The sequence below is a fragment of the Micropterus salmoides genome, unplaced genomic scaffold, assembly GCF_014851395.1.
Source record: "Micropterus salmoides isolate LMB-PRFRI ecotype aquatic unplaced genomic scaffold, ASM1485139v1 Ms_hic_scaffold_19, whole genome shotgun sequence".
Taxonomy (NCBI): Eukaryota; Metazoa; Chordata; class Actinopteri; order Centrarchiformes; family Centrarchidae; genus Micropterus; species Micropterus salmoides.
In genome coordinates this window covers 28,952,107-28,970,008 of record NW_024041039.1, presented here as the reverse complement: position 1 = coordinate 28,970,008, position 17,902 = coordinate 28,952,107, and the positions used below count along the sequence as shown (strand labels likewise).

At 40.8% G+C, this 17,902-nt stretch overlaps 1 long non-coding RNA gene across 1 annotated transcript; it reads left to right on the top strand.

Moving 5' to 3' along the window:
* Positions 1–329: 329 nt before the first annotated feature.
* LOC119910951 lies at positions 330–2,616 on the top strand. Its single transcript, XR_005445725.1, has 2 exons — positions 330–1,681; positions 2,455–2,616. It is a non-coding gene; the product is annotated as an uncharacterized LOC119910951 (long non-coding RNA).
* Positions 2,617–17,902: the final 15,286 nt, after the last annotated feature.

Here is a 17,902-nt window from a genome sequence, read left to right as displayed (position 1 = left end):
TTCAGCCCAGACCATGAATCAGCCTCTCATTTCCAGCCTCACATGCTATAATCCCTGCAGCAGCCAATCTCACAGACACACTCACTAATCAGGCTGCTCATAATTTGCCTCTCTGTGCAGTTCATCCAGCCAAAATGCACAATTGCAAAAATGTCCAAAAGGAGGCAAGTATTGCTGTTGGACATCCAAGCCAGTGTAATAGGTATTTTAACAGGATAGTGTCTGTGCTTATTTGCAATGCCCCATCAGGTGAATTTAAATTAGTTTTAGTTTTGTTGGCATATCCTCTACATGTCAGGGCCACATTTCTACAGCCATGCTGTGAATTAGTGGATTTGACCAGGGTTGGACAAGCTTCAGGCACACCCAAAATACACACTGCTGATAATTCCGTCCACGTGTTTTGGTGATAAAATGTAAATTTTTCACCATCATCAACACATAACCTGCTTCCACTGTTTCCCAGAGGAGGAAGTGTTTTCTCAGCATGGTGTGTGTGCGTGTCTGATAAAGAGTGTGATAGCAGTAAAAGTGTAGTATAGTCTTGGTGTGTGCACATGAATGTGTGTTGGTCACATGAGGACCATCTATCTCTATCACACAGACCCACCCAGGCCTGCCATGGCTAATAAGAGCAGCTCTCTCTTTTTGGCCCTCTCTCCTTCTCTCAAAGAGAGAGAGAAAAAGTGAACACTTTGACAAGCCCTCTCTCCCTCCCTCCCTCCCTCCCTCTATGGAAGTAGTCTGGAGGAGGATGAAAGGTCAGAGTCAGAAAAGGTTTTAAGACAAACATTTATGGTGCTCAATAGGTCTTCACACATGTATCCCTACTCACACTGGCTCCTAAAGGATAATTCCAGTGTGGCTAAATCTATGAAATTAAGCCTAGTTAAATCAAATTACCTACATCATCAAATAGCATCTAATTTCTTTAACAATCACTCCATGTAGTCTTCCACAATGTGCCTAGTTGTGACTTCTCTGCCCTATCAATGTGAGTGCATAATCTGTCAGTTCACCCTGCCTCTCCACTGTGGTCCTCATGTATTTTTTCTTATAATTTTGAGCTGAGAATAGCAGCCAGCAGTCACAACTGTCACAGGAACTGACTGAAGTCCCCTCTGGAAGGTCCCCCATGAGCGTTTAGCTAGACCCAGAGGTGTTTTCAATATGGGTCACTTAGTGTGCTTTTCACTTGGTGCATTAAATCAGTGATTAATTAAGGGTATTTTCAAAAACCTATGCTGAGGTGTAATAGTGCTACCCTCAACCACAACCCATCAAATATCAATTTTTTTGTATTGATCACAAATTAAAATGACTGCAAATATTTTAGACACAGAAACTGTTTTTCCAGACTAGTAGATCCAGACAGTTTCTGCTTTGGGTAGAAAACTTGACAAAACTACAAAGTCTCTATTTTGTGAGTAAACCCAACTTTGAATCACTCCTCAGTGGTGCTCAGGTAATAGCTGGGTGAGTCTCATTTTGCCATGTGTGTTGAAGAAAGCCGCCGATCACCTGCACAGCAGCGTGGGTGACAGCAATGTCATTGTACCTCTGTTCCAGTGTGTTCCTCTGTTCAGGGTAAAAAATGAGGTGTCACAGTCAATTGGCCCACGCTTTTCACAATACAGCGCAGACCACACTCTGGCTTACTCGCCGCTGAGGTGAGTACAGGGTAAGTGTTTCTTTATTTCCCTCCGTCCCTCTTTCTGTCTCTCACCGCTTTCTCCTTTTCATTCTCTTCACAGAAAGTTCACTCACTTAGGCCTTTTGGTGAGTTTTTTTTGGTTACTCTGAAGTACTTTGCTCTAATTAAAAATGCAATATGCCAGTCATTTGAAATATATATTAGTATAAAGTATTTAGACACTTGCTGTCTATCGGCAGAAGCTGGCTCAATTGATTCCAAAAGCACATTTCAGCTCCCTTGAAGCTTTCATCAGTATTCATAGCTTTCCCTTCTGTGTCTCTATGTCTCAGTCCAACACTTTGCTTCACAGCAAGATATTCTGACAACTTCTAGCCAAATTGAATTTAGAGAAGATACTTGTTGTGCCCAGAGGGATGGATATTGAGTTTGCTGACCTCCTGACCTGATCTGGAGGTTAGAAATTCTTTTTCACCACACCATAACAAGGTATCTTTCATGGTGTCACAGGCAGTGCTGTGGCTCTGAGGGTTTTCTCTTGTTTCTCCCATGTTCCCTTACTTTGAGTGGGTGTCTTTTGGGTGTGACGGCAATCTGGACACCTGGCAGAGTTTCACAACGGGCCCTAATCTACCAATCAAGTGATGGCTGAAGTCATGGGCTTCCTGTGACTCGTTGACAAATTATTCCTTACCATCTCGTGGTTGAGTACTGCAGGCCATCTCTAGTTTCTAGAGTATCTACGTAGTATCCACAATTTCTAGTCTCTTGTGTAACCATTGTTTATCTTTTGCTTCAAGATTCCCAAGTGTACGCCTGAGTTCTTCACTTCCTGGATCTTCAGCCAAACTTCTCTGGAACCTGGACCTCACCAGCTTCTACCTGCCTGTCCCCTGCTCAAACCAAGCCGTACCTGCCTTCACCATCGCTGCACATTTTTGTAATAAAGTCTGTTAACCTTATATTCCGTCTCCTGGGCCCTGTGTCCACATAATACAAGCCTTAACACATAGACTGATTTCCATGAAAATGTCCTGTGATGCCTTGCTGACCTGTTTGGTTAAAATAATAAATTTGCATACAATGTTACCATGTCATTTACATAAATTGAATCTAAATGCATTAACCATACTTTTGTGCAACTCCTCCCTTCACTACTGTAAATGATGGAAAAATTTTTAAATCTTTACATCTAAACATTTATTGAAAGTCACCTTATCTGAAAATATCCAAGGTCACCACAAATTTTTATAGTAAATAATAGTAGCATAGATTTATCTAAACACTTGCGCAACAACTGTCAAAATATTTACAAAAAAACCTTAAGTGTATTTTATGCAAATACACATATGTTTGCCATCCTATTAGCAAATATTGGGATAGAAAATCCTATATGAGCAACTTAACTATAAAATTCCTTCCTTTCCAATACATCTATTTTAACTCATTTTAAACAGTATTAACAAACATTTTCATAGAAACAGCATGCATCAAAGCAAAAACTTTCACCAGACAATGTCATGAAAATGACCTAATGGAAGAATGCTTTAGTTCCATCCTGGCTGTGGAACAGTGAAGCATGGGATATGCTCATGGGAGTTTGCCCATCCAGTCTACTTTTGTTTTGTGGACTTGGAGAAGGCTTACAACTATGTCCCCTGGGGTGTCTTGCAGGTGCTGCTGGAGTGTGGGGTTACCACGAACCAGTCGTACAACCGACCAGAGGCGCATCCTTATTCTCAGCAGGAAGTCAAACACGTTTTCAGTGAGTATTAGGCTCTGGCAGGGTTGTGATAACATACACATACAAGGAATTCGCTTTGGTATTTTGGAGCATTATAATAAAAATAGTAATTGGAAAATGTAAAGAAAGATAAAACAAGTACTGTAAGTCAAGAAGAATAAGATAATAATTATAAATATTGTTATTTTTATCAAATAATTAATATGTACAATATGACTATTATGTAAATAAAAGAGCCGTACAGAGTGCAGGGATGTGCTAAAGTTCACAGTAGTAAGTTTAGAGCGGGGCTCTTTCTGTAATCCACACTGGAGATGGTCTCCAGTGTCTTTAGAACTGTGGGTTCCAGGTTGTTCTGTGACAGGTCGCCAGAATGGTCAGTCTACCACCTGTAGGTGTACTAATCCCCACCGGAAATAAGCCCAGTAATGGTGGTGTCATCCGCAAACATCAGGAGATTGACAGACTGGTGACTGGAGGTGCAGCTGTTGGTGTACAGGGAGATGAGCTGAGGGGAAAGAACGCAGCCTTGAGGGGAATGGGTGCTGTTTGCCCAGGAGTTGGAGACTTGTCTTTTCAGCTTCACGTCCTGCGTCCTGTCAGACATGAAGTCTGTGATCCACCTGCAGGTGGACGCAAGCACACTCAGCTGGGAGAGCTTGTCCTGCAGCAGGGCCAGGATGACTGTGTTGAAGGCAGAACCGAAATCCACAAGCAGGATCCTGGTGTAGGTTTCTGAGGAGTCCAAGTGCCGGAGGATGGCATTGCGGACCATGTTTACTGCGTGGGGTCCAGGAGAGGATCAGTATTCGATTTGAGGTGGGACAACACAAGATAAGATTGCAAATAATATTTCATATTGATTGATGTAAACAGTATGGCAATAAAGCTTTTATTTTTTTATAATGTGCTGCTGGGAAAATACACCATTGTTTCTAGGTAGGGCCAATTTTGCTGGAGTAGGACAAGTTGAGAAAATAATGGTGTCAAAAGTCAAACTGGAAACGTTTACAAAGGTACACACAAGGAGGAGCATAAGAAGGTATGTGAATGAATGTAATACGGAATTTGATCAGTTGCTCCCTGGGATCAGCTCGGATTCACTTGTAATATGCACTTGGATTAACAAATAACTCATACTGGGTTTAACCCTTGTGGATTATAGTATTTCATTGAAAGGGACAGTGTGTGAGAGGACCTGAGGACATCTGGCTCAGCCAAAGGTTTCTCCAACACAGACTCCATCCACCACATCCAAAAATGGGCAATAAATTCGCTGAAGCTCATCTCTGATGAAAGAGCTCTGATTACTACAGCAGAAAACTGAATTTGCAAACAAAAAAAGACAAAACGCACCAACACACTGAGGCAGCCATCTGCTGCGCCATCTCGAAAGTATGCATGTTATCACTCCTACTTTCTCCTGTCATTAATCACATTAATTCCACATTATTGTGTGGAAGGTCAAAAGAGAAACATTTAGGAGTGTTTTGCGAAAAAATACTCAGTTCAGTTCATAGGACTTCCAGTCCTGAGATGCTTGCTAATAAATCATGACGCAAACAGAGTTTGATATAATGCCATTAACCTGCTCTGACCTCAGAGGACAGGGTTTCATTTCCAAACCAAATCCCTTGGTTTGGAAATGAGTGTTTAATCCATTTTTGTATACAGGTCTTTGAAATAAGTTATTTTACACCAAGGTCTTCAGATAATGAATCTAGACGAATGTCACTGTTAAATTCATAATTAAAAAACTGAAGACAAATCACAGACGAGTTGTAAGCTTGGTTTTCGTCTGAATGGAGTTAAGGAAGAAGGAGCAGGGAAGATGTTGGGCCTCCCTCTGTTCCTCCTCACATTTAGAGGTTATTCACAAAAGAAGAAATTGCTTCAGCCAAAACACAAGGTTGAAAAGCATTTTTCCATTCTAATCATCGAAAAAACGTACATAATCTATCTAGGACATTCTGAAACTTTGAAGCATTTGATGAGATTACAAATATTCTCCATAGCCAATATCTTTTTGGCTAAACAAAGAAGATCTAAAATAGGGTAAGCAGATCTACATGCAAAATTATACCACATATTTGGAGTTCTAAACATCTCATAACCATAATCAAAGTTCAACTTTTAATGGCAAAATTGATAATCCAGATTAATTTGGTAAATATTGTTAATTTTAGATGTTTATCAGGATTAATTATTAGACCGCTTAACATCTTATATGTCAAAAACAAATTCAACCTAAACAATAAGTGGATGTTTGTTGTTACAGGGTTCTTGCACCTACGAGAGGGGGAGAAGTTAAAAGAAAAAAGGTTATGTCCAGCGTGTGATGAGTCTGCAGTGATGTTTCCTGCTCGTTTCCTGACTCTGGAGATGCATAAGTCCTGAAAGGAGGGCAGGTTGTCACCAATAATGTTTTCTGCAGTCCTCAGTATACGTTGTAGTCTGTTCCTGTCTTGTTTGGTAGCTAATCCAAATCGGACAGTGATGGATATGCAGAGAGCAGACTGGATGATTGCAGAGTAGAACTGTACATAGTAGCGTTATATGTGATCTCGGACAGCCTGATAAGCTTTTCTGAAACTTCAGAATAGGGACACAACAGAAAGTATTTAAACTAAACTGTATATTAACAAATAAGTCTAGATTTGAAGTGTTGTACAGTAACATTTACAACCTACAAACACCAGACACTGACCATCCTGATTGTAGCTTGGCTTGACGAAAGTGCCTGAGTTTATCTCTTGCAACGTGGGCTGACGTGCTGCTGTAAGTGCATTGTCTCATTTGCTGGCATTTGTGTGCAGGTTGGGAAACTTAATGACTAGAACAGACAAAGAGTAGGGAAAGGAAAACACAGGCAGGGACAGGGCCATCTAACAATCCTTTGCAGTGTTGTAAATACACAGGTGATGGTCATCCGGGCATGAACTCCTCCAGCGTCTGGAACTGTCTCTACGAGAAGGGGAAGTTTAGTTTCGAACACAAACCAAGCACAAAGCAGCATGCAATCAGGGCCACTCCCAGCACACCACCTTCCTATATACCCTTCCTGCAAAAAAGGGCCTGATGAGACTCTCTGGCCCAATCTCAATGTCCACACTCTCAGACGCACAGACTTTGTGGCACATTCTCGGTGATTCCCTCGGTGAGTGCTTAGGGCTGTCTCACTGTCAAAAGTCAAGTGGGCTCTTTCGCAGATATTTTGAGCCCTATTTGCACCCTTTTTGTAAGTCTGCATTTCTGCAGACTTTTGCCTAAGGTAGTTCATAGCGTTGTGATGTGAAACACAGGGGTTACTAGGGGAAGCCCAGAAGCGAGAGAAAATCACAGCAAATCCAGAGCCTGTCCTCCACAGAAAAACAACCATATAGGTCGTTTTAGCCACACAAATTTACAACACATGTTTATTGTGGCAGCGACCTCTAAAGGCAATACAACTCATGGCAAAGACGGTAAAAATAGCCAGAAAGTTTTTTTGGTGGTGGTGGGTTGGGTGTAAGGATAGTGAATTAGCTGCTTTTCACCCAGGAAACTGGCGAAACAAGATAGATTTGTTTTTTAATCAAGTTGTGTTGTAGCTTTAGCTACGTTAGCTTTGTAACGTAAGCGTTAGCTAGCTAGCTATATTAGTCTTAATGGCGCTGACAGACCCACGTAGACCCTTACCCTATCTTTCACAGGGTTGTGTGTCTAAACCTAAGTCAGTGATTTTATGCATGTTGACCGGTGAAGCCAACAGGTGTGCAACAATCTGTGCTTGTAGTTACGGTTCACCACCTTTGTGTTGCTACAGTCTCCACGTGTTTGATTTCCGAAACATAGGTCCGATCACGAAACAGCATTTGAAAGTGTTGTGTTGGGAGGCATGGAAAACACCAACGGTATGGTTGCTATTTTAGGATACGCTCATATATGAGCGAGTCATATATGGAGGTTGGTTAATATGACCTATGTTGTCGTTCAGGTCGGAGGACTTGTTGCAAATCCGCCTTATTAAAGAAAAAACGGTAAACAAACAAACAGGCATGGAAGGAGCAATCAACCATGATGTTAACATGGTCAGAAAAAACATGGATTTAAGATCAGAGAAATGCAATCACCTTATTACACAGCTAGTATATTCAACTGTTTATTTAAATTTTTGCTTAATGATGCTGTTTTGACCAACAATAGTGCATTGATATGAGGGTTCAGGGCCTGCGGGTTTAGGGGGCGCATTGAGATGGGGCCTCTGACTCGCCCAACCAAGGCTCACAAGGAAAATAGTGGCATTCCACGTGCGACCCAATGCCAACTGTGACACTGGACACCTGCAGGATGTGGAAAATCATGGCGTCCATGCTGAAAAGGTGATGAATGAGAGAAAGGAAGAGACCAACGCCATGCTTCAAATGGCACAGCTGTGGACGTAGCAGAGGACAAAGTGATGAACTGACTAACGAGGAGCCGAGGACATACAGAGATCCACCATCTAACCCATGAACATGTGAGAACACCACTACCAAAACAAACACAGAAACAGACGTACACGCCACAGTAGCAATGACACAATAATTCATTTAGAACAGCAACATCAGAGTAAACCTCAGGGTTGGTATGCAAGATTGTCACAAGAAACATCACCTTAGTTGCAGGTGGAGCAGGGTTGGAGGTGGTTAGGTGGAGAAAAAAGAAGCTCCACAAATAATATGTTACAGTCCAGATGAGTTGTTTTATGTGTGAGTGGCTTCGTGTACTTACAGGGTCAAGACCTATCAATAGACACTTGCTTTGGCAGCGAAGACACACACACACACACACACACACACACACACACACACACACACACTGACAACAGGAAGTGATCTTCATGACAAACACTTCACTGAATGGTTGTATTGGGCAAATAAATGTGCAGCAGCAGTAAACCTGTCTTCAGAACTATACAGAGATTATTGGTTCAGCTCATGTCTCTGGGGTCAAACCAACAGATTTGTAATGGAAAGATCTGGGTCGTTGGGTAGAGCAAAATGGTGCTGAGGGCTGGGCAGAGAAAAAACACTCAGGTGTAGAGTTCCAAAACAGGAGCAGATGATCATCGGTGGTGTGAGACTGAAACACTAAATGTCTTTTACAATCACAAACATTTAAACTACGTTGTTGAACACATTTACACCTTTTCCATGAGCCACTCCGCACCGCAATTTTGGTGCACGTCAGTTAATACCCAGTTACACTCAAAGTTCTGTTTTCACACAGACATGAGTTACGAGGGATGCCACACGCACTATGGGCAAAAAACAGATCCGATATGGGGCTCATAAAGGGCCAATCTGATTATTGCCCATGCAACAGCAGTAGCCCCTGAAAGTGGAAGAAAAGCAGTGAATATCGTTTGTTATCAGTCACTGTTAAAAGCCAACATTATAGTTCTATGCAAAACTTGTTCTCACTCCCTGACTTGTGACATATGGACGCATGGTCTAGACCCATTTTCAGTTTGTTACACACTGGGGATCCTTGTATCATCGTAGTTCAATGCAGTGGGGTAAAGGTAAGTATATGATATTTAACAGAAAAGACTGAGTAAGGAGGTGGTTGGGGTGGATGGAGGGCCAGAACCAGGAGGTCCTGTGTGAAATTGAAGTGACGTGAGTTATGTAAGTTAACTTATGTGTTAACTGACGGACGTAGTTATTTTAACCTTAACACGATCTTTTCCTAACCTTAACCAAGTAGTTTTTGTGCCTAAAAAAAAAAGCAATGCTTCACAACTTTGATAACGTGCCGTTTCAAAATGCCGATGTTTTATTTTGAAAATCTAACCGGGCGTTGCACATTTATTGTTGCTAACTTTACCGGACATTATATATTTGTTGTTGCTAAGCATTGCTAACTTGAACATGGAGCCTTAAACGTCTAAAAATAACGCTAAAGGGGTACCCAGGGCGTTCACAAGCGACGCCAAAGGGTCTTGACCAATATTTTCAACTCAAGCAAGAAATTCGCATGGCGCTGCAGTCGCGATAGCCTATCAACGTTGAGATTGTCTGTACGTCACCGACGGCTTCAGAGCGTTGTGTGGAGAGGGCCAGGCAGAGCGGGGGATTGAAAATCTGCTGGCCGGCGAAGAGCTGCTAAACTTGGGAGAGAAGAGCAGAGCGGGGTGAGCTCGGAGTAAACTACTTTTATTAAATTAGCTTTTTACTTTAGTTTTTGGGATTACAACGTTGATTTATTCACTCGAGCTTCTCAGCAGCTAGATTCCGTGCACATCTGGTTCTAGTGTTGTTGTTAGCGTCGTTTGGCACTACTTCATATTTATATAAAAACCGGATAAAATTGGACATTGGTGGGAGAAAAGAAAGCGAGGAGGTTGAACTACCTGGTGAGTTCAGAAAACATGTGACTGTAACTTTATTCCAGCTATCATTGTACTTTACTGTGACCAACTTAGTATAGCATAGCCCTGATTGATCCGAATTCCATTCAGAAAGCAAACATTTTAGAAGTTGTTGTCCTGCTGTTCTGCTGACAGACCTGACAAAGCATGAATTCATATGTTTAACAAATCTGCATCATATTGTAGTTATTTTGGCATCAGTTTGACCCATTTATTGCTATTTAATCACAGCAAAATGTGTACAGCGGTAGTTATGGCGAGTTGTGTTTTTCCGTGTTATCGCATTGTCTGTGAACATTCAGCAGTTGTCTAGCGATAAAAAACCCCGCGAAGAGCATTGCGTAAATTCGCGTTTGGTCTAAATGCCGCATAAATGAGTCCGTAGCCTGCTTGACACGCCTCTGAAAGAGCCGTCAGAGAGCGTTATTCCCCTTAATGTCCTCTGCCTGAAGATACTGGGGAATTGCAAAGCGTCCGTAGGTTGATGGATGTGGATCAAACACTGAAACAGTGCAGCACATGATCTGAGAAACATTCACTGCAGAATCCATTTGTTGAAGAGAAGTGGGATTGAACCCTCAACCCTTGGGTTTTGAGACCTGCACTTTACTGACTGAGCAAACCAAACATCAAGTCAATGCAAGTCAATATTACTGTTTATATTCTCATCCACCCTCTAATGGTTGAAAATATTGCTCTGATGCAAAACTTATTGGCAGACCCCTCCAGTATATTATTATTACTTATTCTTCTTCTAACGTACGTATTCAACATAGTGATGAGTGTCTGCACTGCCGGAATTATACCAGAAGTAGAACAAGAAGACTGTAGTTACAAAACGTGCTCTGTAGCGCTGTTTGTCCGTTTTCAGCTACTGTAGAAACATGACGACTTCCATGTTATGGAGATATAAATGGCTCATTATAATGTAATAAAAACATAATGATTTATTATGTAAGGTCTTTACACATCACTGAAAACATAGTTTTGGATCTTATATTGCATGTCTATTGATAAATCCTCAGAAACATTACACATTGAACCTTTAACACAGGTTTAAAGGAAAACCTGGAAAGCTTCATTTTTTTCAGGTGGAAATGCACTTCTCCAGTATGTAGATGATTTGATTACATCCTCACCATCAAAAGAGGCAAATAATGGTCAAAAAGCTAGTCTGAGAAATTTCAGTGGCTTTCAGAATAAGTGACCTTCCTGGGACATGTTATCACCATTAGAGGGCAAATCCAAAAGCTTCCAAAACCACAAACAAAGACACAGGTGATGAGTTTCCTAGGAATGTGCTTGTTTTGTTGAAATTGGATTCCGAATTACGCTGAAGTCGAGGCATCATTAGTGGTGGCTCATGGGAAATTTTAAGGACAAAGTGATTTGGACCGAGCAAGCTGAGAAATCATTCTTGGACTGCACACAGCGCCATGGACATTGGAGTTAAACTCTCTCACACAGACTCTTAACAAGAAAAATGGTCACATGACATTAGTTTTGCTACAAGAACATGTACGTAGACAAAAACCTGTAGCTTATTTTTCATGAGATAATAATTTGTTCCCACAAGATAATTAACCCGCGCACACAAGTTAAAAGTACTATGTTTTATTTGAAAACGTTATTTGGATTCATAAATCCATCCATTCTCATTCCTTCATGTGAACTTTATTCTTCGCCACGTGACTGTTCTCGATCACCTCTCTGACTTTCAGTAGAGATTGTTGATATTAAGGCCATGTGAGCTCTTAGAGACAATCACTACATCTCCTGCACAATACACATTGTTTAATCAATATGCTGAGACAGAGCTCTTTGGCACAGAGAGTGATAAAAGTGGACAAAGGAAAACGATCTGCCATCGAACCTGAAAGTCTATTGTCTCATTCTTGTGGTTTTCCTCTCCTTTTTTCTGTCTTTAGTCCATCTCAGCTTGCGGGGAGACAGGATATTTAAATTTACAGCAACATTAATGTAGTATTAATTTGATTGTAGTACTTGAACTTTACCTGTGCCATTAAAGTGTTATGTTGCCTTGGAGTTCGTACAGTAAAGACTACAGAGCGCACATTAAGATTACATTTATAAATGCATATTTTCTCTCTGTTTCAGTCCTCCATCCAGACTAAAAGGCCATTTCTTTCACCCCAAAATGAAGCTTTTCCAAAATGTAAAACTAAGTGAAGGAGAGATTTTCTTTGGTTGCTTCAGTACATACACTTCAATTTTTCACATTTCAATTGAATAACGCATCTTAGGAGATTTCATGGTACAGGATAGAAGGGAGAGTCTCTTTTGGTCTTGTCGCTTGATTGCTCTCTAAATTTGTTTATTTAAACAATCACCTATATTTTATGTTAGCTAATGCATAAAAACAACATTTTGTATGACTTGTTTTACTAAAAGCTTCAGCATAATATTTTTATGACCTTATAATATGACAATAACAAGCGCCTCACTAAAAGTATGCTCAGAGTGGGAAGCACACTCCCTCGCACAGATCAAATATGACAGCGGATCTCAGGTGCACTGGGTCGATGCAAATGCTGAGCGGCAATGTGCAAACTTGAAGTAAAATCGTCACACTAAAGCAGTCTGATGGCAGTAAACTGTTTTACCGGTTATTATTACTATAAGTATTGCAGCTGGTTTCCACAAATGGTGCTTAGGGGCGTTACTTGCCGTCACCGTCATCAAGGGAGGATCACATACCAGCAAAGTGCTGAACAGGGAGCAGCTATTGCAGGGGTTCTTAACCTTTCTGGCAACCTTTTTGAGGATGAAAATATTACACGACCAGGTTCACTGTAGTAACCAAAGACTATGCCACTTGTACATTCCTTGACATAATCATCAGCCCACAGATTGTGGTTGATTGATGATGATTAGTGACAGATTGACAATAGATCTCTGTAATGGATCACCGTTGATAACAAATTGGTAATGCAACTGCAAGTGTCGGAACTGCTTATTGCGACTCAGAATTGGTTCTCAGCGGGGTTCAGTGTTTGTCTGCTTGAGTGAGCTCATTAGAAAGAACTCAGAGCCTTTGTATGTGTGTTTGTATGTCCAGGGTGACACTGTTAGTATTGGACTTGCTGGATGAATTAACATTGCAGCGTAATCACTCTGCATTATGGTCCAGCTCAATAACTTGACACTGCAGGTCATTGGCGTGGCAAGCTGCTGCTGTCGATATGTGCTTCACCCACCCACACATGCATGCAGTAGATTCCCATTGTGACACACACGCACATATCTAAACACACACACACAAACACCAATACTTCCTGTGGGCAGGCATGACTTATATACTCTGAAGTGGCGAAGATAACACAGTGATGTGATCAATAGCACTTTGGAGGCAACCACTCCCTGTCCCTGTGCCCTAAGGATATATACTGTTTGAGGGCAGTAAAAATCCTAATGGATTCTCCCTCTCTCTTCCACTCTTTTTATTTCACCTTATCTTTATTACCAACAATGTCCCTCAGTGCTCCATCCCCTGCTGTAAAATATCTGTCTCTCTAAGGCCAACTATTCTTTGGAAAGAAGATGTTTCCATCCTCCAAAAAAATCCACTCAGAGCTCTGAGTTTATGCAACAGCTCAGTTTGTGACTATAGATGCGTCAGCATGTGCATGTACAGCATGTGGTTAGATAATTGAAATGGGAAATAGGACTGGATAGAGAGTCAGAAAAATCTATGTGAAGACATTTTCACTACAATGAATTGAATCAATTTAAACGTGTGCAGAAGAGCAGCCTTTAGGCAGCAGACTGATCCACTATCCATCCATTTTCACTATGGACTAGTTCCTATTCATGATTTATGTAAAAGGCCGGTAAACAACTTGCACAGGCTATCAGTCTATCACAGGAATAAGATGAACACATTCATGTTCTGTGAAACATAGCTTTAAGCAGAAGCCCACAGTTCACCACCAACCAGTTCACGTTACTAACAGGCTCTTTCCACTCAGCAACACACCCGCTGAGAATGTGATCTCACTTATTGGTTTGTGGACTACTGTTTTGAAACCTTGAGTTTGGCATTTTGGCCTTCACCATCTTGTTTTTTTGTAACCAGAAGCTGGGGAGGAATGAGGGGGGACATAGCCATAGATTTAAAGCTAAGTAGCTTACCAAGACGAGTCTTCATTATCCAGAGAGCCAACGTGCCTCCTCTTATGAAGCTCCAGCATAGCTGATGTGCTCCCAGGCCAAGAAAGGTTAGCTTTTCCAAATGCTACAGTTCAAATTAAGAGTGAGATGCTCCTACTTTTGAGGTATTGGGTCTTCAAGGTTTTGCCATAGCTGATGTCTGCTATCAAAGCAATCTGGCCACGGGCCAGATATTATTGCCGTGGGCCGCCTATCCCCGACCACTGCAATACAGCATCTGAGCTGCATCTTGCAGTCCATGTCTCCCATAAATTACAGATACAGTGTGTCTCTCTTAATCATTCAGCACAGAAGAAGGTAAGTCTTGCCATGGTTAGTAAAGTGGTTTAAAACATTGCGTAAGATCAGGGAGTGAGCATACAAGTAAAATACAAGTTGCCACACGCATATACTAAAGGAATTCCCAATTGAAATACATTTGCAGAAAAAAAATCGATATACCATCAATTTATTTCTCATATGTTGAAGTAATCCTAAAATAAATTTTATCTCCCAACATATAAACTCTCTATAAAGATGTTATTCATAGGAAGTATATATGTTTTTGGAACTGTATTGCCTGGGCTCATTGTTCCAGTGTTTACTCAATTCAAAATGTATTGCTTCAGTATATGTGATGAAAGGTTAGCCTTTACTTTCACACATTTGCCATGCTATTAAAACATGGCCTCTGGATGTCACACTGCCATGAGGACACAGAAAACCAGTCAGTTTTTGAACATTGAAAACCTGCTTCACATGTTCAAGTGTTGGGGAAGGTATAATGCTGTAGACCCAAGAGATGCAAATGGCTCTTGAGATGCATGTGCTAGGACTAGTAGGGGTGGGAGGGTCATTGGTTTCTCTTTCCTCTGCAGTGACAAAATAATCAGTGTGTGTGGCAACCACTTAAACACTACCAGGGATAGATTTAGCAGGGCTGTGTTCCATTACAGGCCTTGTATGTAAAATGTTCTGTGCAGCACTTATAGAAGGACCTGTTGTGTAACATACTTCTTTTAGGGTGTGATAAGCAATATTGTGGAACTCAAAATTGTGCTGGTTTAGGGTTAGGGTTAGGTTTGTATATAAATATAAGTTCTCATGATTAGAATAAAAGGAGAAAATGTATGATACCCAATTCCCAGACTGGATTACTTTCTCTGGAGGCAGCATTACATGCACATGGTCAGAGATTTTTCATCCTTAAACAATTCTAGTTTCAGTTACAAAAACTCTCCTCCCAAGAAAAATAACAGCATCAGTCTTTTCAGCAAAAACCCAAAACATTTAAGTGACAAAGAACTCTATCTGCTGAAGTAATTATGAGTGGAGTCCATCGGGAACAAAGGACAAAGTAGTGTGACGTTATTATAGAGCCACAAAGTCCGCAGAGGGAGGAGGTCTAGCTGGTTGGTGGGTCAACAAAAAGTGAAACTTCTGTTCATTTCCCAATGACTGTCAACATCAAGGTGCTCACAAATGATGTTGTTCTGCTGAGGACGCTGGGACATCAGATCGATTAAAATTGGTACAAAAAAATCACACATTCCTTTTTTATAGTCAAAAATCATGTCTAAGTGAGTTTTACACACTGATTTAAAAGGAAAAGCAAAATGATATAGGATGTGATGATGTGATCATCAAGCCAAGGTGCAGGTTGTCCATGTTTGCAGATAACAAGGAAACATTGGCAGGAAAGCTAATGTTGGTTGTTGTTCAACGTCCATGGCTCTTACCCTGAATGTACATGGCATCCAGTTGTGTCGCAGTACACAGTTTCAGAAACACACCATCTGTTCATCAGCAGCCACATTAATGACAGAGTTTAGAGTTGTTGACTTTTTGCATATGTGCATAAATACACATAAGCATCCCTCTCTCTCTCCCATACTACAAACACAAAAAAAAGTAGTTTCGCTGTGTATGTGTGTGGACAAAGTCAGAGACAAATTAATTAAACTTCTCGTTTAAATCAACTGCCAATAAATACAGACCTTTATATACATTCACAAGTAAATTTCACGCTTCGGAGACACTAGCTGTTCCAGCAAAAATAGAGCCGGCACATAAAAATGGCAGGGAAAAGCGCTGTGAGATGCTTTGGACACATTTGTTTATTTTATATTTAAATATAAAGAGTTCTTTCTTTACCCCAAGCACAGGACATACAGAGTAAAAAAAACTTTTCTGAGTTGTAGAGCATGAAGCTGCATTGTTTGTTGGTAATGTTGCAGATGATTCTGTTTCGGCTGGACTTTTTTTGTAACCAGAAGCTGGGGAGGAATGAGGGGGGACATAGCCATAGATTTAAAGCTAAGTAGCTTACCAAGACGAGTCTTCATTATCCAGAGAGCCAACGTGCCTCTTATGAAGCTCCAGCATAGCTGATGTGCTCCCAGGCCAAGAAAGGTTAGCTTTTCCAAATGCTACAGTTCAAATTAAGAGTGAGATGCTCCTACTTTTGAGGTATTGGGTCTTCAAGGTTTTGCCATAGCTGATGTCTGCTATCAAAGCATTTTCTCAAAGCAAATTCTATGTAGTGTCCTAATTGAGTGTAGTGAACTTCATATATTCTACTGCTAGCTTGCAGACACCAGTGATGTTTTTTTAGTAACATTTTGGCATTCAATAAAGGTTGTTTGAGTGGTTTGTGTACATAATAAATTACCTGAAAATATTTCAATATTAATAGTAATATTAACCTCGGGCTATAGTCAGAATTTTACAGTGTGACAAATTATTTCCACACTTCATCTATTTAAAGTCTCTTTAAGATAATATCTTCTGCAAACAAAATAATAATATGCGTGCATATGATAATACATTTTCTCCAACATAATCCATTTATATATATTTACTGAATTGTTACTTGTTTCAGTCAAAGAAGTGCTATACTGAGCAGAAGTCGTAAGAAAATGGTCGGGGTGCATTCAAAGCGCAGGACTATGACACCAGAGCCTGGGGTTTACATCCTGAGTGTGTGGTTAGGTTCAGGCAAGAAAAGCCCTATGGTTAATGTTAAGAAAAGATGGTGGTTTCAGGTAAATTCTTAAATGTTAACACATCCCGTCTCATGCTTCAAGTCCCTGTGTTTTTCTTATTAATTCTAGACCAAGAGCTTTCTCATATCAGAACCAAAAGCTTGAGTATGTAAACATAGCTATCCAACATTACTGATGCACTGAGTGGAAAGCTAATAAAGTATGTTAAGTTTTGCAGATACATTTATTAGCACCTTTTCTTATTACGTTAATAGAACATTTAATTTGGCTGTCATCCAAACTTAGCTAATGTCGCAAATTAGTAGCATATAAATTAAATTTCTAGGAGACAGGGTTGGTTGTTGTTACTTGTTTAAAATGAATACATTTTTCATAGAATGTATAAGGAAGAAAGGGTTAGGTTCAAGGATGGCTGCAAGAAGGAGGGGGCTCCCAATGCCAAGAGCCGAAAGGTTGGACATGATGGCTCACCAAGGGTGAAGTAGGAAGGCCTGAATTCGCAGCTCCATTTATTGTATTGGCTGGAAGTATAGTATGGAGCAACTCCCAGACCCTCAGGAGAGTGTCTGCCCTCATCAGGGTCAAGGAAAAAAGCTGATTTTGGCAGCAGGTCATGGGTATGCCTCCTAGCAGCCAGAAAGCACTCCTGTTGGCCTTTTTTAATTAAACATTTCAGTGGCAATTGAGAGCTAGGCCGAGGGTGGCGATGGGACAATGGATAAGACACATGCCTTTGGTGTGAAAGACCTGGGTTCAATCCCCCCCCTGTGTCCCTGAGCAAGACACTTAACTCCTAGTTGCTCCAGAGGCGTGCGACCTCTGACATGTAAAGCAATTGTAAGTGGCTTTGGATAAAAGCATCAGCTAAATGAGTAAATGTAATAAATGAACCTGGACAATGATGCAATGAAATACAGCAACGATAAAAGCTCCCG